Source organism: Alligator mississippiensis, chromosome 13, assembly GCF_030867095.1.
Source record: "Alligator mississippiensis isolate rAllMis1 chromosome 13, rAllMis1, whole genome shotgun sequence".
NCBI lineage: Eukaryota > Metazoa > Chordata > Crocodylia > Alligatoridae > Alligator > Alligator mississippiensis.
The window spans coordinates 32,571,848-32,599,815 of record NC_081836.1 but is presented as its reverse complement, the minus strand read 5'-3'; the positions used below and the strand labels follow the sequence as shown (position 1 = coordinate 32,599,815).

Sequence of the window (27,968 nt, the reverse complement as noted above, 5' to 3'; positions counted from 1 at the left end):
ATTTATGAAGTGAAGTTCGTGGGCTTGTCTAGGAAAGGTGTTTTGTAAATTCCCTTTGAGAATTAGAACTGAGAGATTGGAGAGAGAGTGGTTGTCTTGTGAGAAGTGTGTACCCACAGGTAATTGGGTATTTTTGTTTTTGATAGATATTCAGTGTGCATTCACTCTGGTATGCAGTTGTTGTTTGGTTTCTCCTACACCTTTTCTATCAGGGCATTTAGTACATTGGATGAGATATATAACATTTCTGGAGGTGCAGGTGCTAAAATCCAGGAATATTAAAAGTTCTGTTGTGGGGTGTGGTTATTGCGGGAGTGTTGGAGATGTGTTGAGAGGTTATACATTTCTTGTCCCAGCATGGTCTGGATCCATTTGGTGTGCTTTGAGTCATTGGAAGTTTGCTTCTGGTGATGAGATTGGCAAGATTCAGTGGTTCTGGAAAGATCTTTTTAAGAATTGGGTTTTCTTCTTATATGGATTGTAATTATTTGAGGATTTTCTATATGGGTTCCAGGAAAGGATGGTATGTCATAATTAATGGTGTGCAATTCGTGAGGATTTCTTTTTTGTACTGAAGCAATTCTTGGTTTCTGGGTGGCTCTTTCTAAAGCGTGATCTTTCTCTCTGAAGGCGTGTCCTTGTTTGCATTTTTACAGACCTGCATTTTGCATATTGGCTTCTATTCCATCCAGGAGAACACAACATACCTTCAGACTCTCTCAAGTGAGGTGGTACTCTCTCCTACCTTGGGGGTCTTCAAGAGGAGGCTGGACAGATATTTGGCTGGGGTGATATGATCCTGGCACCTGTTCCTGCCTGGGGCAAGGGGTCAGACCTGGTGATCTGTTTAGATCCCTTCCAACCCTAAGTACTATGATATTATGATACTGTGCCTGAAGAACAGTGTGTGCACCCAAAATCTTGCAAAGAACAATTTTTCCAGCTATTCAATAGGTCTAAAAAAAGATATCACATTTACCCAAAGAAACTTGGCTGCTAATGTTGGCAACTTGGTAGAATTTGCAGTGTAACTAATACTGCATGGCTGGCTTTTATGTTCTGTACATAGGGATGCAAGGTTCCTCTGCTGTCTGATCCTGGTGTTACCTGCTTGACTACTGAATAAGATGCAGGGTAATTTCTGCTCAATCACTAAGTGTGCAGAGTTGGCCTTAGGAAAATGGTGCCTTGGGCAAACTTGTATTTTGGCACCCCCTCCCCTCAAGTCAGCTGTTTGAGGCAGAGGCAGGCAGACAGGGGCATGGGGTGCAATCAAGGAGGGAGGCAGGTGGGTGGGCAGGCACCACTGCTGTGACTGGAGCAGGCACCACCCTGTCCGTACATGCCCAGCCCAGCTCCTCTGGGAGGGGCGGAGGGATGGGGGAGGCAGAGCGACCTGGCTGGGCACCAGTTCTCCTACCTGGGGTGAGGATTGCCTAGGGCAGGGTACTGCTGGGTACAGGGAGAGTGCTGCTGTTAATATGGGCTGCTCATATATGTGTGTATATGTGATCATGTGTGTGTGTGCATATGCATGTGTGTTTGGTGCCCCCCAGACCCTGGCACCCTGAGTAGACACTCGCATCACCCACCCATAAGTTTGCATTTGCAGGTGTGTTTTAACTCTAATCAGGCCATTAGAGGGTGAAGATCTCTTTCAGACAGGAAACAACTATAGGCAGGGTTGGATGACATCTTGCAGGAAAACTTTAAGAACAAACAAGCTTAGAAGAAAACCTTTGATTATTGAATTACCATTAAAGAGTGTGTGCGTGTGCATATGCCTGTGCGCGTGTAAGGGCAGGGATGGGGAGGGAGGTTCAGAAGCAGTTTGTATTACAGGTTTCACTTGCTTTATGTGTGTTCTGCATGTGCAAATTCATTCTCACCTAATGACCCTTTTTATACCAAAAATTTCTTATAGGCAATGTAATTTCACTCTTATGAGATCTCTGTGGTAGAAACCTGTTTTGTGTGGTGCATTGTGGGAGTTACATGCACCAAAATATAGTCTCCTGTGTGGATTTGTGCTCCTTACTCATTGTCTGTGATGCATGTTTCTGTAGTTGCCATCCCCATTATGGCTTCTAAGCAGCCTGCTAGCTTATCTCCAACTGTCTGCTGTTGTTAAGTACCAAAATTGCCTTGTAAAAGTGGTAGAAATGGGTCGGGAGGTTAGTGCAGAGATCTTAGAACATATCCCTTTTTGTTACATTGCAAAGTGGGTTTCCTTTATGCAAAGTTGAGTTATGCACCATTTTCCAGGAACACATGTACAACATAAAGTGAAGGAAACCTGTATGTAAAGTGTGTGTCCTTGGACATTCTACTCTGACATTCAACATGAGGAAAGAAAAACTACAAATTCATCTTCTCTCAGGCTCACAATGGGGGGAAGAGCACATTTTACACAAGACAGTAAATTTTGTGGCATGTTTTATGGTATATTTCCATAGGAATAAAAAAAATCTTTTTGCATATTTCTGAAGGTGAAGCATCTTAACCAGCCTATATAAAAATGATTAAAATACTTTCATGGTGGCTGATAAACAGAGATTCCAATATACAAAGACATGTACACAAGCAGCAGACAAGGAAAGAAAAGAAAGTCCAAGCAAACAATAAAAATTCAATGGATTTACTCATCTCCAGGGATAAAGGCTATAACTAGTAGTAAGAATTATGAGTCACAATTTACTTTTCTGTAGAAGCAGCAGCTGTGACCTATTCAAGATCACCATTTAAGACAAGGATCCTCTTTTTTTCCCCACAGTATACAAGGCCAAGACTGCTAAATGTAATGTCACAACAAGAAAGTAATTGGAGAAGCCATGCAGGACCTTGTGATACTATGGATAAAATTCTTGTGTCTGGCAAGGTAGAGGGGAAGGTGAGCATGAGCCAGTGTGATATAGAAGAGTCTGGCCCTGAAGAATACTGTATTGTATTGATTATGTTTATTGCTATGGGGAAAAATGACCATTAGGTACAAAAGCAAATTATACACTTCCTACAAGCCAATAGCTGTCAATAGGCACTAAAGAATATCTTTATCTAGTACTATTTTAATAAATAATAAAAATAATCAAGCCTCCTAAATATGCATTCCTGAATAGCAAACCCCACACAGTTTTATTCCACCTGTAGCCTCTCTTGGCATATTTAGAAACAGATGCACTGTAAGTAATAGTACCTTCACCATCAATCACAGCAGCAGTAGCTTCCCACTAGCAATCAGTCACTTGTGCAGTAAGACCTGTTATCAATAAAGAAAGAGCTCAAAGGCTTTTAGGGTTGAAACAGGAACCTGCTGGTTGCTGCAAATATGTCACCAATGCATTTGAGCCTGACACTTAATATTTAAACTGAATTGCAGGCTGTATACTCCAAGGATACTCCCTCTCCGTGTGGCAGTGCACCCCCTGAAAAAGGCACCACTGACACTGTTGGCAGCACATGCAGGTGGTCATCACTTGCCACCCCACTGCTGGAATCTGCAGGCAGTCCCCAATTGCTCCTGGCTGCTACCAATGCTGCTGGAGGCGCCTGCTGGTGGCTGCCACCCCACACCCCTCCACTGCTGACAGTGCTGGCGGCGTCAGCAGGAGCTCCCCGCTGCCACCAGCACAATCATGCCCCCCCAGCTGCTGGGGGCATGCACTGTTCATGAAACTCAGTAATAACAAATTCAATCTGGCAGGCCCAGCATACAAACCTCCAATGCAGGGTTCATTTTAAATATTTTCATCTACAAAGGAAATTTAGCTTTTTTCCTTTTTTCTAAAGAGTATTAATAGTAGTAATGGTACTTCTAAAAGGGAAAGCAGCAATAAGGAGGAAGATAGCCCCTTTTTCCTGTCTAATGATGTAAGGTTTGACCTAGAAACTACTATGCAAAGCCTAAGCAAAAGTGAATGTTATGTGTCGAATGCCCATCTGCAATGATAAGGAGCAGACAGTCTTAGATAGAGGAAGCTTGAAAACAAAAAACAGAATCAGAGGTACTGGAACAAAGAGCTCATTATAATACTAAAAATCACACCCCGAGGCGGGGAAGATATATGCTAATGGAACATATATGTACGTTAATGAGATACATAGCTAAAACACAGGTATAGAGACATGCTCAGTAAAGAACTCCTTGCGTCACTCCTTTATAACCAATTAGCAAACAAGGATGCTTATGAAGATTCAACCTCTGGTATATAAGGGGCTCAGTATTGAATATGTGTGTGCTTGTCTTGTGAAATTATTCCGCTTGCACCTTTTATTGCTAGCAATAAATCTTTTTTATACTTTCACCCCTGGTATCTTTATTGGCCTTTGCATACCGGGCACAAACCCAGACTTGAGCTGGGGCCTAACAATGATACCTTTTACTTATTTTACTTATTCATAAAAACTGTGCTTTAAAATACCATGCAAGTTTTTTTATTGCTGTTCAGGCAAATTGTCTGTTCTTTGCTTTTCAGGATGGCAGATACATGGAGCCATGTGGACATTGTTGTCTTGGGGCCAAATCTGGAACAATTCCACTGAGTTATGCCAGGAGAAAATCCAGAGCATTTTAATGGCTTGTACCAGAAGGATGTCAGCCATCAAAGCCAAAGGTTTTGTAAAGGCTTAAAAACTTTGATGCATAGTAAGACACACTACAGGAATATAGGAGGTACTATACTGGATAAGGGTCAGTGGTCTAGCAAGCCCAGTATTCCTTCCCCAACAATGACAAGAACTACCCTTTGAAAGCTCCAGATTTTTTTTCTAATCACACAATTCTAGCTTCAGGCTTCAATGTGGTCTTAACCCATTTAGCATTTATTTCATCTTCTTCCAGCCACGCTAATCTTTTATTTTACCATCACAGCTTGGTGCACAGTAAAATATTATTGTTTACTTTACAGTGCCAGGAAACTGTCATGCCCCACTTCTTTTTCTTATTTCATCCCCATTCCCAAATGTTTATTCCCAAATATGGCAGGAGTTGGGGTAGATTTGTACCTTACCAACTAACTAAAACTTAGAGCATTCCAAAGTACAACACTCCTGACACTTTTTTTCTTTTGAACTGTTGCTTACATACACAGCAGGTAGTTCAAAATAAAAAAAAAGTACAGTTAAATATCCATAGACTGCTCCTCAACATTACAACAGATTTATCATTAACAAACGTTTTTCTTTTTCTCTCTCAAGTCTTTCAGTATCTTCTGTTTCTTTTGCTATCTAGTGGCTAATTCTGGTTTAAAGTACTGTCTCCACTCCCTTTTTAGTAGCTGCATCCTTTGCCAGAACAATACGTGTACCTCTGCTACTTCTAAGTCATCTTGTTATGTGGATAGACTTTGATTTCTTCCATTTCATTGCCTTCTATGTAGTTGTATTTAAATTCCTCCATTGTTCTCCCCACTCTTCGTGCTGTCTCTGAAAATCATTGGTCTCATTTTTTCACATTGCTATTTTAAATGACTCCCCTTATTGCTACTTCATCATTGTCCACAGATATTGTTATCATTTTCTGCAAAATTGCCTTCCAAAAATTTTACACAATTACATATTTATTCCTCCCTTTTCATGTTGTAATTTCTATTATCTTTGCTTCTGCCTACTTTTCTGTGAACATCAACTCAGCAGTCATTCAGCAAGTTAAATGATGCTCATTGCAGATAAAATAGGCACTGGATATGTGGTCCTTAATCCTTTGATATGTAATGTACAGGCAATCTGCTGAGTCTGCAGAATACCTCTGACCACAGACAGATCTGTGATTTTGTAAAGGAGGGCTGGAAGCAGGGATTGATATTGTAGGAGTGGCTCTATGCCCACTCCCAGCTTCTCTCCCACCACTGGCATAGGCAGGCCTTGTCATGGAAGCAATAACCAGGGATTTTTTAAATCTCCAAATCAGGTAAGAATCCTGCTTCCCCTTACTCTTGGCACCCCCTCTCTTTCCCTCATTTCCCACTGCCCCCTTCTCTGCTTAGTACTGCTGCGGTCCCCGCTGTCTCCAGCTGCTCTACGGGTAGAGGGAGCTCCAGAGCCACTCCTGACCCGCCCCCACTGGGCTGCACAAGGGTTGGAGTCAGTTGGGGACAACAACAGTTTCTGGGGACCACACGGGGAAACTGGTCAGGGAGGAAGAACTCACACACTGCAGCCACAACCGTCTTCAGCTGACCATGGCTCCCTGTGCAACTCAGCTGGAGTGGTCAAGGTGTGGCTTTGGAGCTTCCTCACCCCTGGGACAGCTGGGGATAGCAGCAGCAGGTTGGGGCAGGGGGAGTCAAAGGACAGGGGGTTTCACTAAGCATGGAGGGGAACGGGGAATTCTTACTTGATTTGAAAATGTCTGGCTCCTTCTCCCATGATGTACTACAAACAGGGGGCAGGGGTGCAGCCATGCCACTGTACCCACTCAGCATGTGCTCCAGTAAATGTTGCACAAATAGTGTTGTTGGTAATTCAGCAAGGTAACTCAGCAACTCCCCCATTTTACAGATGATTGACTTCTGGATGAATATGGAAGTCCAATGAAATGTAGCCAAGTGGTGTTGTATTTTTACTAACTGCAATTATATTAAATGTATATTTCAACAATTTAAAGATAAAAAAAGTTTGACTGTCCACAGCTAGTGATCTAATGAAAAGGTGAAATACTGTTACAGAACAAACTGGTATTCAGTCCTAGTCTCTTCCCCAGCAGAGCCAACAATGGATATAAATCTCGTTATCTCAGGAATCTCTACCACAATCTATATTCACTTTTCTTGAAAAAAAAAAATCAATGAAACAATACCTTCCTTACATCTGTAAAAAGAAATTCTATTATTCACAGATTGCATGATGGTGAGCTTTAGAAAAAAGATCATCTCCATTGCCAAACAACAGATCAATATCTTTCTTTAGTTAGTGTAGATATAAAAGAAAAAGTGCTGTAGCTTGAGCTCAAATTGAGGGTGAACTTGTTAAAACAATTCTTAAAGTGCATGGTTTTCAGAATTGTTCTCTCTCCTGATTCCCAACTATAGTGCCTGAACAATCTTTATTGCCAAAATTATTGTTGTTTTAATACACTCCTGGGTGTTATAAACTCAAAAAAGAAGCAACCTTCTTAAAAGTAATTTATACCACTGAAAACTTCTCTGTTGTGCTATGGTTTCCAGACCTAAGTGTAATTAACCCAATGGTGCTGGCAACATACACTTCCTTTTGATACAAGATGCTGAACATATAGTAATGGCAAAGTCAAAACAACAAAAGAAGTAGAATGCTGACAATATACAATGATTACACAGGTTAACAGGAGCTGAAGCTAAGTTGCCACGTACAGTATACTATTTATCAATTACAGTTGTTAAATTCTGTTACCTCTGCTTTAAGACACCTACAAATGCACACTCATAAAAAAGAGCTTTAAAGAAACAATTACACTGTTAAAAGCAGCAAATTACAGCATACCCAGTGGGTCACTGCTGTGTCTGGGTTCTGAAGAATGCAAAGTGGAGGAGGAGAAGGCTGTCAGAAATCTGTTTGCAGCTCCCCAGTTCTCTGTGAATGTCTCTAGTGCTATTTTAGTTCACATTAGATGGCAATGGTCCCAAGAACTCATTTGAGTAGGGATAGTTAGAGGCCATTTATAAATGCTACATTTTTCTAGATTTAATCTGGACTACAGCCAACACTATATACACATGGACACTTGTAGTCCAAATTAAAATTGACTCCAGTCCAAATTAACTAATTCTTATTGAATGGGGGTTAAAATTAATGCAGACTAGGGCACTCCAAAGCAGGCAATTTAAACTGTTTTCATTAACATGTATATATGGCAGGTATCTAGGGCTTGCTGTTGCTCATGCTCACCACCCGGTGTAGTGAGTCAGCACTGTTTTGTGGCTCTCATTGCAAAGTAAGGAGGACAAGAAGGGACTTGAAAGAAGTGTTATTTTTATATATAATATTGCTTATGGTGTTTTCTCCTGCAATCCCTCTTCCCTTCCCTCTGTAGCAAGACAGCAGTAGCCAGGCTTGGGGTGCCATGTGATACCCCCCCCCCAATGCCTCTCCAATGAGCTGTCTGTGGTGCCCAGGGTAGCTGGTGAAAAAAAACACTGCCACCATGGTTCCCAGCTGCAACCCAGCAGCGAGTGGCTTGGGGTCCCCACAAGGAATGCCCCAGGCCAAGGGGAATGTAAAAAAAAGGCCCCACAGGGCCCTGCAGCTCCTAAGAGGGGCTCTAAAAAATTCAGCAGTCCATCCTGGGGCTAGGAACTCCCCCATCCCAGATGATCCAACCACACCTGCACCCTTCCCCAGCAGGACCAGTAGAATCCCTATCAGGTGTTCCCCCATAGGAAACCCCCTGCCACAAACAATACTTATTGTATATCAAGACAAAAAAAATGTTTTATTTAGGTGTTAAAACAATAAATGAATGGTGGTGAAAATACAGTTCAAGCTAAGCATGAGTTCCTATTATTCCCTAACTTACCCGAGTGTCCAGCACCTCCTGTTTTCTCTACTGCAGAACCTCCCTTTTGGTCAATGATCATCTATTAACCCTTCATTTGAACTGAAATTTGATTCAAACTGTGTGATGTGGATCAGTTATCATGGTTTAGAAAATGGTGAGCATGTCTACAAATGGCTAGGCATAACTGGGCAGTTCTGCACTTTTGGTGGCACTGGTGCACTTGGAGGCAGCAGCATAGTGTTGGGAAAGCAATGGCAACAGCTGCTATTTTTATGCCGAAGTCATTGCCCAGAACTGGTCCCTGCCCCAAGGCATAGAAGCTATCCCTGCACTTACCAAATGCCCAAGCACACAAGGAGATGAAAGTCTGTCTGTATAAGCCTAGGACTACCAAGAACTTTGTTTCACTCAGTGGTTTAAAAATGTTTTCATATTGATTTGGTTTCTATATACTCTAGTCAGTTAAGTAATTGCTTAATTATATCAATGCAAACCACCCTCGTCAGACATGCTGGATCATCAGCATATATAACATAAATACATCCATATATGTACATTTTCTTCTTTTAAAATGTTAGCTAATTAACTATTTTCTATAAACAGTTATTTGCTACTTCCTCACTCAAATTAAATAATCTGACATATAATTTGCAATGCATTAATGATAACTCTTCCAAAATAGCATCTTTAACAGCTTGTTATTTCAGTTTAGTGCCTTATTTTATAAGAAATTAAAATTAAACAAAACACAATTTAAAAAGGCAACACATTACTTTGGCCCAATTACATTATAGTAAAGAAATAATTTGCTCAATAGTGTCATTCAGGTAGTTAACTGGGCCCTATGTATTCTGTGATTCCTCAGCAGCATTGCATGAAAATTAGCCAACTGCTACAGAGCTGTGCTCCAGAAATTTATCTTTCATTAATAGTTAGGGTTTCAAGCCCTCCTAGGAACAAAGGTGACCTTGAAAAGTGAACTGCATACTGTCCTCCTGAGCTTGTTAGCAGCTTAAAAAATTAATTTTGAGACACGTGAATTGCCTTGGTCATAACACTGGACTGTTAACACTGAAACCTAAAGACAGCAACCAAGTCTTATTGAAAATTTAAACTGGAGGAAGGGGAAAGTGTAAAATAAATTGTATTTAATATAGAAATAGCACAAAAGTTCCTGAAGTGAGTATTTTTATTTTCATATCTAATTCAATATAATGTCAGTGTTGATAATATTAATCTGATTAATATTTCAAGAATGTGTACTAAAGAAAGCTAGGGCTCATATTGTAGAATTTAGACCTGCATCTCTCAGAGCACATATAAGCTTAGCTGAAAGGACTGAAATTCCAGTTTACTGCAGGAAAGCAAGTACCTCTTATGCAGCAAAGGACTTAGAGTGTACTCATCCTTAGGGATATACCGACAGCAACAAATTATTCTGTGTTGTATAGGAATAAGAACATCAAATTAGTTACATTATCAATAAATATACATTCTAGGGAAGATGAGGCTCCCTGTAGAAATACACATTCTAGGGTGGCTCTCTGCTTATAAAAAATGTTACCAAATTAATCAAATCTATAGTTGTTTTTTTAATGTTTGGTCCAATACCTCACAGCCACATTATAAAGTTTCCATTTTATAATTCAGTTCTGATGTGATGATATCTTCCAGCAGATAACTGTTCAACCTGACTTAACATCAATTCCTACTGTTTGAGAATTCAGTCTTGCAGCCCCATTCTTTCTGTCTTCAAAAAACTGGGTGCAATATTGATCTTGGATCCATTTAATTTGATCCTATCAGATTTGATTTGTGTCATCTACACAAATCAAACCTGTGCATCTATGTGAGACACTTTACTTGAGATTAGAGCTAATTACTGTGCAGTAAGTGTCACCATCATCTACACATGCAGATACTTACTGCACAGTAATTTGCTCTAATCGCAAGTAAATTTCTACCTGCAAATGTAAGTAGTAAATGAACTCTCGATTACTTGCTGCACAATAGCACACATGTGGATGCCTGACCTGAAACAAATGTGCTCCTGGTCAGCTGGGGATGGAAGATTGCTTCCTGCCCTTAGGAGTTGCCTGTTGCTGGGGTGGGCTCTGCACCAAATCCCAGGTGGGGACAATGTCCCCCTGACCTGACAGCAATGAGCTCCCAGTCCTCACTTCATGATCACAGAGCAGGTGCTGAGAGATCCTTATCTCCCAGTATGAGCACCACAGTTATGGCACTGGCTTCATTGGGAAATTCTTATCTCCGAGCCTGAGCTCCACAGTCCCAGGGCCCAGACTGAGAGATTCTTTTCTCCCAGCACTAGCTCTGCAGACACAGGACCAGCACTGGGAGATTCTTCCCTACCAGTGCTGGCTCCACGGTCATGGGGCTGGCGCTGGCAGAGAAGAGTCTCCCAGCATCAGCCCTGCAACCATAGAGCTGGCACTAGGGTAAAACAATCTCCCAGCACTGGCCCCACAACCATGGAGCTGACACTGGGATATAAGGATCTCCCAGCCCCAAACCTACAATTGCAGAGTTGGGGCTCGGAGCTCCCTGCTGCCAGCGCAAGGGTACATACTTCCCACCTGAGATCTGGCAGCAGAGCTGGCCCCAGCAGAAGGCAGCTCCTGGGGCCAGGGAGCAATATTTTAGCCCCCACCAGGAGAGAGCTGTCTCCTGGCCCTGTGCTCCCTGCCAGCCCCTGAGCTAGCACTCAGAGGGAGCCTAGAACCTGGCTGCTACTGGGGCCCGGTGCAGGGCCACAAGGAGCAGGAACAGCAAATCTGCTCTCACATCCCTGCACATGTAGATGTGTGCCTGGGAGAATTTACACTAGAGTACTTTATTCCAGAGTAAACTGTTCCTGGATTATCTGCATGTGTAGACACACCCAGTGGCTATGTCTACATGAGATGCTGAATGCACAGTTGTTATTGCGCAGTCATTTAGTACTTGTATACACAAGTACTAAATGCCTGTGCAGTAACTTGACTCACTGTGCAGTAGCATACCTGAACAGCTTTTTGGTGATGCTGACTGCACAGTAGCTTGTTACTACTGCGAAATAGTGTTATGTCATGCTTCATGGCACATGACACTACTGCATAGTTGTAACGCATCACTGTGTAGTCAGCATCACATGTAAACCTGGCCACTGAGAATCAATTTAGGAAAGTTATACCCATGATTTGTTATAAAACTCTGCAATGTTTTGCATGCCAAAAAAAAAAATTAAAAATAAAGATCTATAAGGCTGCATAGAGGGGAAGTATTACCTCCCTGGACCTATTCATCATGCACCTGCATGATAAAGTGTGGTTAGCTTTACTGACCATTTCGTCACACTGATGACTCATGTTCACCTTGGAGTCAACTATGACTCTGAGATCCCTTTCGGCTGCTGTGCTGCCGACAAGGTCATCCCCCAGCCTGTAAGTGCATTGGTGATTCCTTCTCCCTAAGTGCAGCACTTTGCACTTGTCTTTGTTGAACAGCATTGTATTCTGTTCTTCCTCCTTTTCCAACCTATTCATATCCACCTGGATCCATTTCCTACCCTCTAATGTGTTAATTTTACCCCATAGTTTGGTATCAACTGCAAATTTGGACAGAGTGAATTTTACTGATGGATGAATAGTGGAGAGCAAAGCAAAGTTCAAACATATAGTTGGTTTCCTAACCTCTATTTCTTTCTTATATTTTGATCATCCTACTTTGGAACTATATCAAAATCTATGTCTGAAATCTATGGAAGAGTAACTTTAATGAAACACATATTTAAACTTTACCAAGTTGTGCATGTCCATTTGTCCCTTAACCATGTGGAACAGCATGCCAACAATTAACTCATTTGTTTATATTAAATTTATAAACTGTTCTAAAGTTCTCATCATATGACATTTGAAAAACTTACATGTATTACTTCAGTGTTAAAATATTAAGAGGTATGAATAATTAATATTCCTACTTTGCAGAACTGAGATTGGCACAGTCCCACTAGATTTATCCAACAATAAACAAGAAAACTGGTAGCAAAACCATAAGGAAAATTGACTTCTCTTGAAGCCAGCAACACGACAATATGTATGAGTATTCCTGTCCACTCCCAACTCTTTAGAAATAGAAAAAAATCCCACTAGTAGTAGATTTTCCAATAACTGTCTTTTATGGGTGTTGTGCAAATTTCTCCAATGTGAGATACCACTTCCTGTCAGAGAAAAAACACTAAAATATATAACTTGTCTAATTCTATATGGCAATTATATTTATTCATTTCTCTAAATCCTGTAGAATACTTTGGAAACATAAGAGAATTTTTAATTTTTTTTTTTATTAGAAAGTAAAAACAGAGAATTTTCTATTTTTAGAGAAAATAAATCCATTCCATAAAAAATTACACTAATCAAAGCTATTGTTTTTCAGATTTCTAACACAATGGTTTGTAGCTAAGGTAGAGTGGCTATGAAAGCACGTTTTTATTAATCTTTGCTTGGACCCAACAAAAAACCTCTTTTTTCCCTAGTCTAATTCCTATCAATTATGTTATTTACATATCCCAAACACTTCCTAGGTGCCAATTAGCCCCACCTGTAGTAACTCAGGTTATTTTGAACATTCAAAATGAAGTGCTTTAACTTACTTCAACAGTTCCCTTGAAGAAACATAGTAAGTGAGCATATATTATAAGCAACAAGATGAACCCAAATACTTAATACGTTGATGCACTTCACCTGCTGTAATGTTTGCTCTTACAATATTAGGTTGGTATGAAATAAATAATACTCTTCAGACAACTTGTTATCCCACTTTTCAACAAGATGTTTCAATTTATATAATTACTTTGTTTGATTTATTGTTGTATCTTTACACAAGTTACAAATTCTAATGTATTATCAATGTCACTAGCTGTTTTTTGGTAGAAATCATTGCTTTTAATCAAGCTAGCACTTTTACTGCAGTGGGAATATACTGCTTGTATTTCTAGGGAATCAAAATGCCCTTTTTAATGGTATGATAGGAAAACACTTCCATATTTTGCCAGGCACAATAAAGAAAAACAGGGACATGTTACTGAAGGAAAAAATGATAAAAAATGCAACTAATTCAACTAATTAATTCACTTAATAAGTGTATTGGCAATGAATATCAATAGAGGAGCATCAAATCATGTGAAACAAGTAAACAAATAGCACCCTAATTTTGCAGAAAATATTTAAGAAATGTTTGCTGTCAGTTGTTACCAGCTGTAATTGTCACCTTACTGAAGCTGATGTGCATCACAGGGTGAAAAAGAAAAAATATCAGGGATAGGACACCAAATTACATTTCTGAAATAGATCTAATTTTAACAGATTAAAGGAGAAAACTGATGAAATCTAGAATACCGTAGCTAGTTTACTGCCCTAACTCACTAGCATAAATCAATGGAAACTTCTCATCATGTTCAGTTATACCAAAAGAAAACAAAACACATCTATAACATCTCTTTCTATATATATAGAACCATGTCTATAATACTTCTTGCAAACTATAGTTTTCATTCATGAAGGATACAGATTTTGATAATTAATTAATATGGTGTCTGTTTTTCAAATGCTGACAGGATACCAGTGACTATTACCAGTGTTTGCTGTTTGTACAGGTATGAAATTGTTGGACATTGATTTCTGAACTGTTCCCAGAGTCTTGATAATGTACAAGCAATTAATTAAACAAAAAGAGCATTTTTAAATTCAACCCCACCAAAACCATATTTGAAAAGGGACCTGTTTCACTGCTTGAAATATTTTCAAATGCATTAACTAACCTGCCATGTATTATAAAGTATTAAATAAGAGAGTATTAAATAAGAGATTTTATTTTTTTAAACAAGGAGCTGCAATAGTAACATAAAACATGAAAAGAAGTTCAAAAAACAGTTGCTAATTGAAATAACCCCTCAGTGTTAAATATATTGGTAGTTTCAAAAGTCTCTTACTGGCATTGTTGTATGTCACACCTTTATTATGGTAGTGATTACTGAGAATGGTCATCAGCAGTTACAGCTGAGCAGCAGGAGGAGCTCATTACAAGGTACTTCTTTAAATATTTGGCTTCATACATGCAAAAACTGCAATGTCATGTCATCTAATACGTTAATGTATTGAGATGTTAAAGTAAGAAAGAATACTTTTTTTCTAAGGAACTGTTCATATCCTCTCCACAGAGGTGTCTTAACACAGGAAAACTAGTATGTTTTTCTAGGCAGCCAGTTTTGGATGTATGCTAGCGAATCAGGATGTGTCTACACTGCAACCAGGAGCAGGAATTGCACAGTGGGTAAACGCATCTCTTCTGGCTTTAACTTATTATAAGGGAGTAAAACAACCTACAAAAACATGACAGTATGGTTTGCTCAGGACTACCAGGAACATGGGGACACATTCAGACAGGCTGAGGTTTGTGCTGCTGTGTGCTCATTGTTATTACCAGTTGTAGCTAAATTAAAGGTGGTGCAGACATTCCTACCCATACTAGAATCACACCTTTGGTTGCAAGAAAACACAACACAAGCATATACCAGTGCCCATTCAGATAGGATACAGAGGGCAATGGCAGTAGCAGCTATTCTACATCTCTTCTATCAGTTCATATAGTCTATGGTAGGTAGAACTGGCCTCTGCACCAAACTCTGCAATGCTGGGCTGGGATTTAGTTCCAATTAAAAAACAAAACAAAATAGTTTATTCATTCTTTTCATTTGGGTACCTATCTAGATAAAATGTCTTTGAGTATCTTTAAAATATTTTCTATGAGTTAGAAAATCAGATCGAACGATGTATCATAAAAGATGGCCATTTTATTGAAGTCTACAAATTTGAGCTGTATTGTGTTAAAACTCAATGAATTACACCTACAATTGCCATTTACAGTTTGCTTCTATCGTGTGTACATCTAAAGCTATTAAAGTTTAAAGTTGCATAAGGACTGTATACATACCCTCTATTTATATCATAAAAATATTTCATTCCTATAAGGTAAATAGCCAGTTATACATTATTATTTTTAAATTGTTTGAAGTTTGAGAGAGCGCAAAACTGTCTATAAACAAGTAATCAAGGGAAAAATACTAATTTTGGTCTTAGAATAGTTGAAAGTAGGCATAATAGAAAAAAAAATGTGTTTCTCCAATTAATCCCATTAACTGGTTTCCTTGAAAATTTTATTACAATAATATCCAGAGCTGAATCAGTATTATATTAGGTACAATAAATATAATGGTAATAAAGATGTAACTTGCTAATACCTGTCAGCACCTTCTGTTTTAACATAATTTTATCATCATTGAATTGAATGGTTGCTTTCAGTTAAAAAAAAAAAGTGAGCTTGCCAGGAAGACTACTGGATTTCACTGGATGAACTGTAAAAGTTTCTGTTGGTGAAAGGGATATTATTTCTTTATGGGCTTTGCCCTTTTTCATGTTATAAAATTTCTGTTAAACTGCTAAAACATTACAAAATAGAAGAAACAGAAGTTTAACTGCTTGTATTGTTCTCTAATATTGGACTGACAGTGTTCATCAGCCTATTGGTCCGTTAGTTACAATAAATGAAAATCAGACATATACAGGTGGTATAGGATTTCAACACACAGATGTAGAAATAGTAGAGGTAATGTAACGTTTCTTCCAACTATGTAGTTTGTCCAATAAAAGATACTATCAAATAAATCTTGCTTCTTGAATAGTCTCTGGATTATCACACCTACAGTTACTACAAAAATATCTAGTCAACTATATGAAAGAAATATTCCTTTCTAACTCCAATTTGTTAACACTCTGAGGCTGACAATGGGGTATGTAGTGATTCAGAACATGTACTTAAGTATTGGCCTCTCTATCTGATGTAAAGGCAATAGATTAAAATAAGACCTCTTGTTGAACTTCTGGGGCATGTCCAGATGAGTGCAGATGTTTGTTTCCCTGGGAACAAGTAGCAGCAGCACACCTTGTGTTGCTGCACCTTGTCCTCAGGGAACACTTGTGCCAAGCACACTCTGGCATGTGGCAGATTACCCTGGGTGGGGTAGGGGAGGCTGGGGACAGCAACTATGCTAGCCCCAGAAGCCTTACCTGGGGTCCTGGGGTCCTCTTGGGTGTGCACCCATGGCAGGAAGCCTGGCCAGCACCTGGAGCATGTCTCTGGCTGGCCAGGATCTGGTTTTGGACAGTGCGTGGTACCGCCACATGTGCTACCCCACTTTTTTTCAGTGTTTTTTTTTTTTTTTTTTTACCCCAGGATCTCCTAGGGTCAACTCTGCTCCCCCCCCCCCCACCCACCCAAGGTAGCAATGCAAGGAATGCCTCCATGTGTAGTGTTTGGTGCTGCAGATGGGTTTGCAGCACCACATATCACACATCTCTACTTGTCTGAACATGGCCACTTGTCTGGTGAGCTCTGGGGAGGAGCTGATTGTCATGTCAACACTGACAGTGAAATGCAGAGAAATCCTGAACCCTGTATCTAGCCTACAAAATTAAAAAACAAAAAATCAAGATGGTGTAGGGTCCACTATCTTTTTGATAGTTTTTTTATGAAGGAGGAAAAGGTTCTCTTATTCATTTAAAATGCAACTGGACTGCTGACACAAACTTACTACAAAAGTGGTAGGAATGGGAGAGCAAACAAGTTGAATAAAGATATTGGTAATAGATATTCATAGATTCATAGATGTTAGGGTCGGAAGGGACCTCAATAAATCATCGAGTCCGACCCCCTGCATAAGCAGGAAAGAGTGCTGGGTCTAGATGACCCCAGCTAGATACTCATCTAACCTCCTCTTGAAGACCCCCAGGGTAGGGGAGAGCACCACCTCCCTTGGGAGCCCGTTCCAGACCTTGGCCACTCGAACTGTGAAGAAGTTCTTCCTAATGTCCAATCTAAATCTGCTCTCTGATAGCTTGTGGCCATTGTTTCTTGTATGTATATATGCATCCCATAAAAGTATAATGTAAAATACAATTGAACTAGAGAATGAAGACTTTTTTATGATACTAGCAAGGAAAGGTTAAATGGAGCCAGGTAGCTGCTTTAAAATAAAAAAAGACTATAAATGCCAAATATGCAATTTCATGCACTTCTTCCTGAAGCATCTAGTGCTGGCCAGTATTGTAGGATAAATGCTGGGCTAAGCTGTCTATGGATTTCATCCATTATATGATTTTCTATGGCTTAGGCAAGTCTAACTTGTCATCGCCTTGGAACAGGATGAACTGGACAGAGAGAAACCTTAGACCTTGTCGTACTTTATCACTAGATAACAGCTTAAACTTGAAAACCTCTGGAAGTTAGTGTGTCATCTGCTTAGAGGACCTACTCTATTTAAATATGCATAGTTTGGAATTTACAGAGAGGGAGTCCAATTGGACTGCTACCATTTTTAAAACAATACGGTGTCTAGCTTAAAATTTAGTTTAAATAAGTGATCATAGGATACAGGTAGGCATTTCACAAAATCACTGAACCTTTTCAGTTTTACCCAGTACTAGACTTTTCTTCTCTACACTCTCCAAGTTAAAACGTATAAATACATTTCATAATTACTGGAATAACATTTCAGAAGCAATTTAAAAGCAAAAGACCAATTTATATAGTTGTCTTGCATTAAATGATCACTTATATAATACTTCTAGATGAATAAGTTTCATATTACCTGAACAGTAATAGATTCAGTAGACATAGCATAATTTGACAAAGAAGAGTATACTAGCAGTTCAGCAAAATGGTTCTATTTATTTTAACCAGATATACATGATGTGGTATTTTTTTATATCTTTTAAATCAAGCTTAGTGGAAATATTGTGCCCGCTTATGCTTCAGTTTGAATCACTGCAGAACTTTTATGACAAGTATTTTTTCAAAGATAACTGCTTATAATTAGGGACCTACTTAATTTGCAGTTTTGTGGATTTCACAGAAACACTGAAATCTATAACTGTCTGTGAAATCAGCAGAATCAACAACCACACAGAAATTTATAAAAATAAAATGGTGGCTCCCCAGTGGAAGCAAATGGTCCTTGCTGCCAGGAAGGAAAGGTGCCGGATGGTGGGGCAGCACGATGAGCTGCAGACAAGATATTAGCTGCTCCCTCCTCCCTCTTTCCCCTGCTGCGGCCTCCTCACCAATCAGCACTGAAGGGCAGAGTGGGGCAGCACAAAGGGCAGCCAGTAATCAAGATGGTAGCCGTCCTCTCATTCCTCTTCCCCCCCAGGCCTCTCCACTAATCAGCACCAAGGCGTGGGGCCATCACAAAAGGTCCATGAAACTGGCTCTGCAAGTCATGAGTGGGCTGCAATAACCCTTTTGTCTTTCTGCAATTTAGGTGTGCGGGCCGGGCCCCAATCCCGCCCTCGTCGCCATGTGCGGCGGTGATTCCGATCCCATTCTGGCCGCCATGTGCAGGCCGGGAGTGAACCGGGGTCGTACTGGACCCGTCTCCGGTGCACGCGGGCTGTGGCCAGCAGCCCGGGCACGCGGGGTTGGAGAGAACCGCGGGGCGGTTTAGCGCACGCGAGTTAGAATTAGTTACGGAGGCGTAATGGTTGATTGAAAAGATTGTTTACTTACACCCAAAGATGGTATTGGTGTAGGCTGGACAAGTTTCCAGGCACAGCTCCCGCTTGAATCCTCGTTGGAGGACTCTGACAAATAGATTGCTCCCACGGAGTTTGCTAAGCTCCACGGGTCCGGTTAAGTTGGGCTCGAAAAGTTTCCCCAGAGTTACTTAGGCTCCACGGGTCCAAAGTTACAAGAAAGGGATACGTCTAGGATTGCGCTTGGCGACGGGGAGAGGCGAGAAGCGAAAGCTCCGTAGGCTCGGTTCTATTGCCTCTATTGCCTGCTTAGGGGAGGCGCGTCGGGTCCACGAGGGTCCGCAGCACTTGGAGATCTTCACACAGAATCTCTCTGTCGTCCCCCCTCCTCTGGCTTGGGCGGAAACTACCCAAGCCTTTTGTACGGCTAGCAAGCCAATCACTAGCCACCATGTGTGCCTATATTAGGCATGGGCCAATAACGTGGCGCGAATCCTAATACAAATGGTGGGAACTTCTTTACAGCATGTATCACTATGATGCAAAAGTGATGCACACAGCAAAGAAGCTATAATCTGGCGGGAAATCCCCCGTTGCACCAGTGTTCTCTCTAGCAGCAGAGAACTCTACCGTGCAAAGAAAGCGACAAATTGGCGGGAAATAATTTAGCGATGCCGAAGCACACACACAAACAAAAAATCACAACTTTGGGTTGTGACATTAGGTAGGTCTTACTTATAATATTGGTACATATTCATAGATATGTATTTAAAAAATACCCACAAATCCAAAACTCCATTTTCCAGGGAAAAAGTCCCAATAGATTTTACTTAACTTAAGCATGATTAAACTTAATTTTACATGAACACAAATTATATTTCAAATTAACAAACTGTGAAGGAAAACTCTGACTATTCTGAACAGATGAAAGAAAAACAGATTATATCAATGTTCTTGTGAGTATTGGATCCATTAGGAAATAAAAAAGTTCTAATACTGTCTAGTGTTGCATAAAAGAGGAAAAATGATGGGGATTAAGAGGGAGAGCATATTTAGTGGGTGAAATCAATAACAGAATTGAAAAGAGAAGAATGGCCAGTGCTGTGAACTGTTATATGCAATATAGGTTGCCTAATGAAATAGATGTTCAGCAAGGAAGGGCATCTAGTGAAATGGCTCTACTATATTTAAAAAAGGAACAGCTTGGCTAATTGCATGGCTTTCATCCTTCTTTCACTCACTTATGGTAGTTTCATGTTTTAACAGTAGTAAATGTGAAAGCTGCTGATCAGTATTGCAGATGGGTGATTATTGCTTTGGAGCTACCGTGTGAGGATATATTAGATATACTTCAAGCGGAAGGTAGTATTACTCATGAGATATCTTGAAACAACAGTCTTCATTACAACAGTAACCACAAAGATGATGTAAATCTCTGTCCAAGGGTTTAGGTTGTAGCCATGTTGGTCTAAGGACATAGGCAGACAAGGTTCCTTGGGTGAATTTGATATCTTTTATCAGACCAACCCAAATAGTTGGAGAAAAGGTATTAAGCAAGCTTTTGGGTTCAAAAACCCTTTGTCAGGCTAAGGAAGTTTCAGCAGTTGGTGTGTGCGCTTCCTGGATGGAATCCAATTATTTTAGGTTGGTCTGATAAAAGATATCAAATTCACCCAAGGAACCTTGTCTGCCAATCTCTGTCCAAAGCCTTTTAAAGGCACTTTCAACATAATTTTTACTCAGAGACAAGTTCCTTTGTCCGCAACACACAAAAACTAGTGAAAAAGTTTTGAACAGTGTTCTCATGATTTCTACTTTGTGAATCCCACTTGAAACCAATGTGTGCATAATAAAGTATTACTAAACAGGTTAGGAGAACCTGTTTCTTAATTACTTCACCATTGGGAAAAGTAGCAAAAAGTAAAAAAAAAAAAATTAACTTGTTAAAAATTTGCAGATTAATTCAGTGCAGCCCAAATGAACAATTTAAAACACTTGATCTTCATACTCTGGAACACATTTAAGTTAGTATTCTATTGCTATTCAGCTGAAACTGAACATATAGGAAGAAAAAAAATTGAAAGGATAAACCTAGAAGTTTAACATTAATGGACAACAACTAGTCCAACATGAGAAACAGTGAGAAAATAATAAAAAGCTTCTGTTGGACAAGAAAAATGCAGGATGAAACACATTCCTGCTTATATATTTGCTTTTTTTATGTTAGAGGTACACGCTCAAAAAAAAAAAAAATCACTGCATCTGTTTTGTGTTTCATTTTATAACAACTTCATTTCTTCCAATAGTTCCTTACCACAATGAGCCAATTTTTTGGAGGCTGGGAAAAATCACAACAACTTTGTGTATTGTGCTTTCCCTTTCACTACATAGGTATAAGCTCATTACAGCCAATAGGACTCACATCCGCTTAGCAGGACACACATACTCCTCACCAGGTATCTTGTGAATATTTCCCATTGCTCAATAACTATACGTTTTGAAACACTACCAACAGATCTATGAAATTGAAACATTTATGAATTCTATAAAAAAAATTAAATGTATTTTGTGACTTGCAGTACATCTATAACTGTTATTTACATCAAATTTGCTTTTAATGTTGCTACATTGTTTCCAAGTGTTGGAGTTTCTTATTGCTAATATCAGTTATTTTTAGTGTCAGATAATGAAGTTCTATTTATGGCTTTGATGAGGATAAAACAGCCATTTCCTTAGCTATGTGCCAGGTACTGAGATTGATAACAGGACTAATCCTAATATAATTCTCTTACTAATGCCTGAGAGCCATTCAAGTATCTTAATACATCAAGATTTAAATGTTTTATAATATCCATAAACACTTGCAGAATCTACTGTAGCTAATACTACTAATAGTGAAACAAGTGAAAGGTGTTGTAAAAATCAATTTTCCTTCACCTTCAATGACTTATCTTCTCTCCTGAACAAATTAATTCCACACTAAAAAATGGTTAATGAAATTTTAGAGCAGCTCTATGTTACAAAGTTCTGTTCTTAACATAGCCTGAAAATATATGTTGAATTTTATCAGAGAAAAAAAGGCTGAAATATAATCTTTTTAAAACAAATAATTCTTATTAAGTTTTATTCCTAAATTTCAGATAACAAACAGTGCACCATTCTCCTTTGTCATCCAGAAGTCTTAACCTGATAAGTTTAGTAATACTGAGTAAACTCAAAAACGATTGAAATCGACTTTTCAGTTTAGAGCACTAGGCCCCTAATTCAGCAAAGTAGTAAAGCATGATCTTAATGTTAAAGTCATAAATAATATGAGAGATAAGGGACCTAATTACATATGTAACCTAAAATCATGTTAAGATATTTTACTGCAAGACAGAAAGATTGCTTAGGTTCCTGAAAGGGTTTATTCCCTCCACATCTGCAAGACTATTTTTACTATCAAATTTTGCATCCTTTACAGCCATTGTGCCTGCAATTCAAAAATAGCCGAATGCAGAAAGGCAGGGAATCACAGAGTATTTTTGGAGGTATGGGAAAACCAAAGTAAAGGAACTCTTGCAGACTTTGAAACTGGACAAAAACCAAAGGTTTCATTACAGGATTTCAGTGGGAAAGAGAACAATTCGCCCAATGCTACTACTACTTATTATTTCAACTGTTGCCAAACTCTGAGGATGCTGCTACAGATTACCATTTAGCTATTCTAAATCTGTGGAATGTTAGGTGGTGTTAAAGTTAGTAGTCATAGGTTAAGGCTTAATGCCATCTCAGACCTGCGCAACTATGACTTACTACTAGAAAGACTGGTGAACCAGGGCATGGCCTAGAGCAAGGTCTCTATTCTTCCTCTGGGAACAAAGCTCCAGGGGTTAACTGAAGTGACAGCATGGACCCAAGGAAGAATGCCTCTGGGCTCCATGCTCTTACCACTCTTGGTGCTAGGCAGTCCTTCCCTTCCCACTGCCCCCCCACCACCAGAAGGCCACCCTCCCTCAAATTCTCCTGGTGAGGGGAGAGCTGCCAGGATGGGAAGCAAAAGGCTTAGCCCTCTGAGGGAAGGGCTGCATGCTTGGCCCCTAGGCTAGGGGCCCAGATCATGTTTCCAGAGGTCCTTGGAACTGGCAGTGTGGTGACATGTGACCTGAGGTCACACCCATCAGGGGTGGATGAGGTGCTGGCCTGGGGCTAGTACCATCCCCTGGGAAGTAAAGCTTAGGAGGGTAGAAAGTTCATCAGGGATAGAGGGGCTGGAAACTCTCCACTCTGGAATGCTGCATGACTGACTGCAAATTGGTTCCTTTATCTCTGTGAGGCAGACTGACAATATTCTAGCTCAAGCAGGGTAAATCACTTCGAAGATAAGCCTTGCCTTAAGTGGCATAACTTTATGATACTTAGATGGTATTTAGCACAGTTTAGCACCTTTTAATGCATGGAATCTTCTGTTTTAAGTACCTTTAGAATGGTTCAAAGGGAACTTGTAACACAACCCTTATTTTTCCTAAATTAAACACAATGCCAACATTGGGCAAGACAGATCACCAACTCATAAAATAAAGAGAATCTAGAAAATAGGACTGATTCTGAAAGAAATGGGACTAAAAAAAATCCTTAAAAATCCTAAGGCAATGTTTTGAAAAACTAAGATCCATTCTTAGTTTCAGCTTTTATACTGCTATACTGAAAAAATACTGTATGCAAGACTTATTATATGTACGAGTAAGAACTAATAATGTATCCATCATCAAAAAATCTGTCTAGTCTCTTTTTGAACCTGAATATATCATGTGCCTCTACACTCTCCTGTGCTAATGAGTTCTACAAGTTAACTACATGCTGAGTAAAAAAAGCACTTTCACTTGTTAATTTTAAAGCTGTCTGTTGTTTATTTCAGTGTTTCTCCCTAGTCCTAGTAGTCTGGGATTTGGTGGAAAACAGTTCCCTATTTATTTTGTCCATGCTCGTCATGATTTTACAGACCTTTAATAAGATCCCCTTTAGCTTTTTCCCTTTCAAAATGAAGACCCCTAGGCTTTTTAGTCTCTTCTGGTATGACAACTGCTTCATACCCTACTCATTTTGGCTTCCCTTCTCTGAACTTTTTCTAATTCTGCAACTTCCTTTTTTGAGAGGCAGAACTGCACACTATATTCAGGATGCTGGAACACAATTGATTTGCATTATGATTTTTTGTGTTTTCTTTTCAATTCTATTCTTAATGATACCCAACATTTTATTGGCTGTATTGCTTGCTGTGCAATAAATTGATGTTTTTAGAGAATAATCTACAGTGACTCCAAGGACTCTATCCTGAGTTTTAATAGCTAGTTCAGCACCCAGCACTGTATATACGCAATTGAGGTTACTTTTCACCAGGTGCATTGCCTCGCACTTGTCAATATTAACATACATCTGCCACTTTTTTGCCCACTCAACTTGAAGACATTTTTCTGCAGTTCTCTCCTTCTGCTTTGTATTTGACTATCCAGGATAATTTAGCATCATCTGCAAACCTGGAGATTCCACTGCACTACTTTTTTCAGGTCACTGATTAAAATAGTGAATAAATCTGGCCTGGTCCAGAACCTGGCAGGACATAGTAACCTTCCTCCATTCTGAAAAGTGATCATTTAGCCCAGAGATGTGAACAACGCAGCCCACAGAGCCCTATCATCCACCCTGCTGTGTCACTTGTGGGTCTTGGACCAGCCCCACATACTCCACATGATGGTTTCATAGATATTAGGGGCTGGAAGGGACCTTACAGATCGAGTCCAGCCCCCTTGCACTTGAGCAGGAAAGACTGCTGGGCTCAGATGACCTCAGCAAGGTGGGCATCAGGATGCTTTTTGAAGATCACCAGGGTGGGTGATTGTACCACTTTTGGAGGGACCCTGTTTCAAACCTTGGCACTCAACTTGTAAAGAAGTTTTTCCTTATGTCCAGTCTGAAGCAATCTTCAGCCAGTTTGTGCCCGTTGTTTCTTGTCTTCCCTTGGGTGGCCTTGGTGAACAGATGCTCCCCCAGACCCTTATGTACACCCCTAATATACTTATAGGCTGTCACTAAGTCAAATCAAACATGGACTGGCTCCATGCTACTCATCTGGCCTGTGAACTGTCCCTGTGCCACTTTTGGCCTGTGGACAGGTCCTGTACCAACAAGCTGAAAGAGTTGGTTTAGGAAGTAAATAGTAGGGCTATCTTTTAGTGAGCTTTCAGTCCTCAAAAGAACCTGCCCTTCAATACAATTGCAACTTGGACTCTTCTCAGCATATTATATTTGCACCTGTGACTTCTGATTCTTTCTTCTCTAACAATTTTGCAATTTCATATTTGTGTTTATTCAGAACTTTCAAGTGAATGCTGTCTAGTCCTGAAACTTAGTGCTTAAATTATTGATTTGCTCCAAAATTTCTTTTATTGTTGTTTCAGTGTGAACCAACTCTTCAGACCTATATGCCAGGATAAATGATCTGGCATGGGAATTCCCCCAATACCTACTTGGGTAAAAATGCAATACAAAAAGTTAATTTAGCTTTTCTTCTGTAGCCCTAACTTTTACTCTTTGGTCATCTAATAGTCCCAACCAATTGTCTAGCTGGTGTTCTGCTTCTGATGCATTTTTTAAAAAGCTTTTATGATTAACTTTATCATCTTTTGCAAGATGCTCCTTGAATTATATTCTACCCTGCCTTATTTCACTTTTACATTTTACTTGCCAGTTTTGTGTGCTTTCCTGTTTTCCTCATTTGGGCATGCCTTCCATTGTTTTAAGTTTACCTTTTTGGTCTGGATAGCTTCCTTAACTCTGCTAGAAAACCATTCAGGGGGGTTTTAGACCACTTGGTACCCTTATTGCCATATGCACTTTTCCTGTGCCTCTATTATGGTTCTTTTTAAACAGCTTCCAGGCTGCTGGTAGGCTTTTTACATTTCTGACTGTTTCATTAACAGTCCGTGTTTCATTAACATCTTTATTTGTATGTGATTTTACTTCTTAATACTGTATATACACATGGTCAATATTTTTTACTTATTCCATCCTGCTAGGATGTTGAATGTCATTATGTTATGGTCAGTGTTACGGAGTGGCTCAGCAACAGATACCTCTTGAGCCAGGTCCTGTGTGCTGCTACTCAGGATTAGCTTTAGAATTGTTTCCTCTCTTGTGGGTTTCAAGACAAGTTATTGTAGGAAACAACATTTTTTAATACAATAAATGAATATCTCCATATCTCATCTTGATGAGGTATTTATTCAGTTTATTTGAGTACAGTTAAAGTCTCCCATTATTATATACTGTCCCACTTCTGCGGCTTCTGATCCTCCTGATGAGGTGGATGGTAGTACTATCCTAGTACCAGAGGCAAAACTAATAGGTTTTGCACCTTGGACAAAATTCCCCTGTGCCCCAAGGAAGTCGGAGAAGGGGTGCTGAGTGCTAGGTGGTGCAAGGTGTTTCTGCCCTGCTCCTATGACCAGGTGAGACAGTGTTTTAACTTGCAATGATAATTAATACTTGATACTAATAGGAAGCTATATGACTCCTACCACCTACATTTTAGCAAAATTGGAGATTTGATTTGAAGCTTAATTTTTTAATTTTCTGAGATAGCTCAGAGCTGGAAATAATATTATACTTTATGACACCTAATTCCAATCTCTGGGATATGAAGAAATGCACAAAATATAATGAGATGCACACTGTTAAATTAACAGTAAATGTTAATTGCTAGATAACAATATATGGCAACAGATTGCAGTTTGTTTTACTTTAGTGTTTTAGTAATATATTTTCCACTTATGCTTTGGAATTATAGCCTCATAAATCATACTGAAGCCAAATGAATGTGTTAAAGACTTTTTGACTTTTTATAAAGGTTTATTAAGGGAAAACATGGGTAACAATCCAACAAAAAATTAAAAACACTGCCCATGCAGGGGCTGAGGTACAACAGACAGAGCCTAGGGCTTGGGCCCACAAGCCCTGCCCTCCCTCAGTCTAAAAAAACCCCCAGCTAATACAACAGCCCACTCAGACCCTTTCCAGTACCCTGGCTATAAACACAGTTTTAAAAGTTTTTTCTACATACCTTGAGGTAGCAGGTGCAGCTTGTGAACACTGCAATGCTGGGGTGCAAGGAGAATCCTACAGGAGTGGGGGGGCCCGCCACATGCTTGGTGGCAAACCCAGGTCTGCCAGGAAGTGTGCCAGGACCCCCCCCCCCCCCCCCGGTTTGGTGATAAGCCTCAGAGGGACCCCAGGTCCCACTCCCCAACCTAGGAGGCACCAGTCGCTGAGCTGGGGGAGTGCAGGGGAGCCCCCTGTATGCTCCCCAGCAGACCCAGAAGTGAACCAAAAGTGCTTCTGGTCCACTTCCAGGTCAGCTGCCAAGCACACTGGGGAGCCCCCCGCACTTCCATGGAACACTCCATGCGCTCCAGCATCACAGCATTCACCAGTTGCCTGGTACCTTGAGGTATGTAGAAAAGGCGCTACTGAACATTAATGTCACAAAAAAATGTTTGCTTGCACTAATGTGCAGTAGACTAAATCTACTGTGCATTAGCATGCATTTTTGCCTATTGCACTAATGCACAGTAGAATTACTCTACTGCGTGCAAAATATCTCATGTAGACATGCTCTCTGTTTTTTTACCTGTGAAAGCTATAAATTTGGGGTGCTCAACCTTCTGGCCCCTCAGCCCTGGTGAGTGCTACAATGTCAGTCCACAGGCCAGATCCCATGAGTGGGGTAGGTGTATTGGCTAGAATCTGTGCATAGCCTGAAAATGAAGTACTAAAAGAGTCTATATTTAGCATTTCTTTTACTTCAACAGAGGCCTATCATAGTGCCCACTGGCCTGCCATCTCTACTCCTTAACTGAAGCAATTATTGGAGATTT

General features: G+C 40.0%; 1 protein-coding gene across 15 annotated transcripts in view; it reads right to left on the bottom strand.

Moving 5' to 3' along the window:
- RBFOX1 (RNA binding fox-1 homolog 1) overlaps positions 1–27,968 on the bottom strand; it is a 1,765,957-nt gene that overhangs the window by 1,435,970 nt on the left and 302,019 nt on the right. The window lies entirely within an intron of this gene.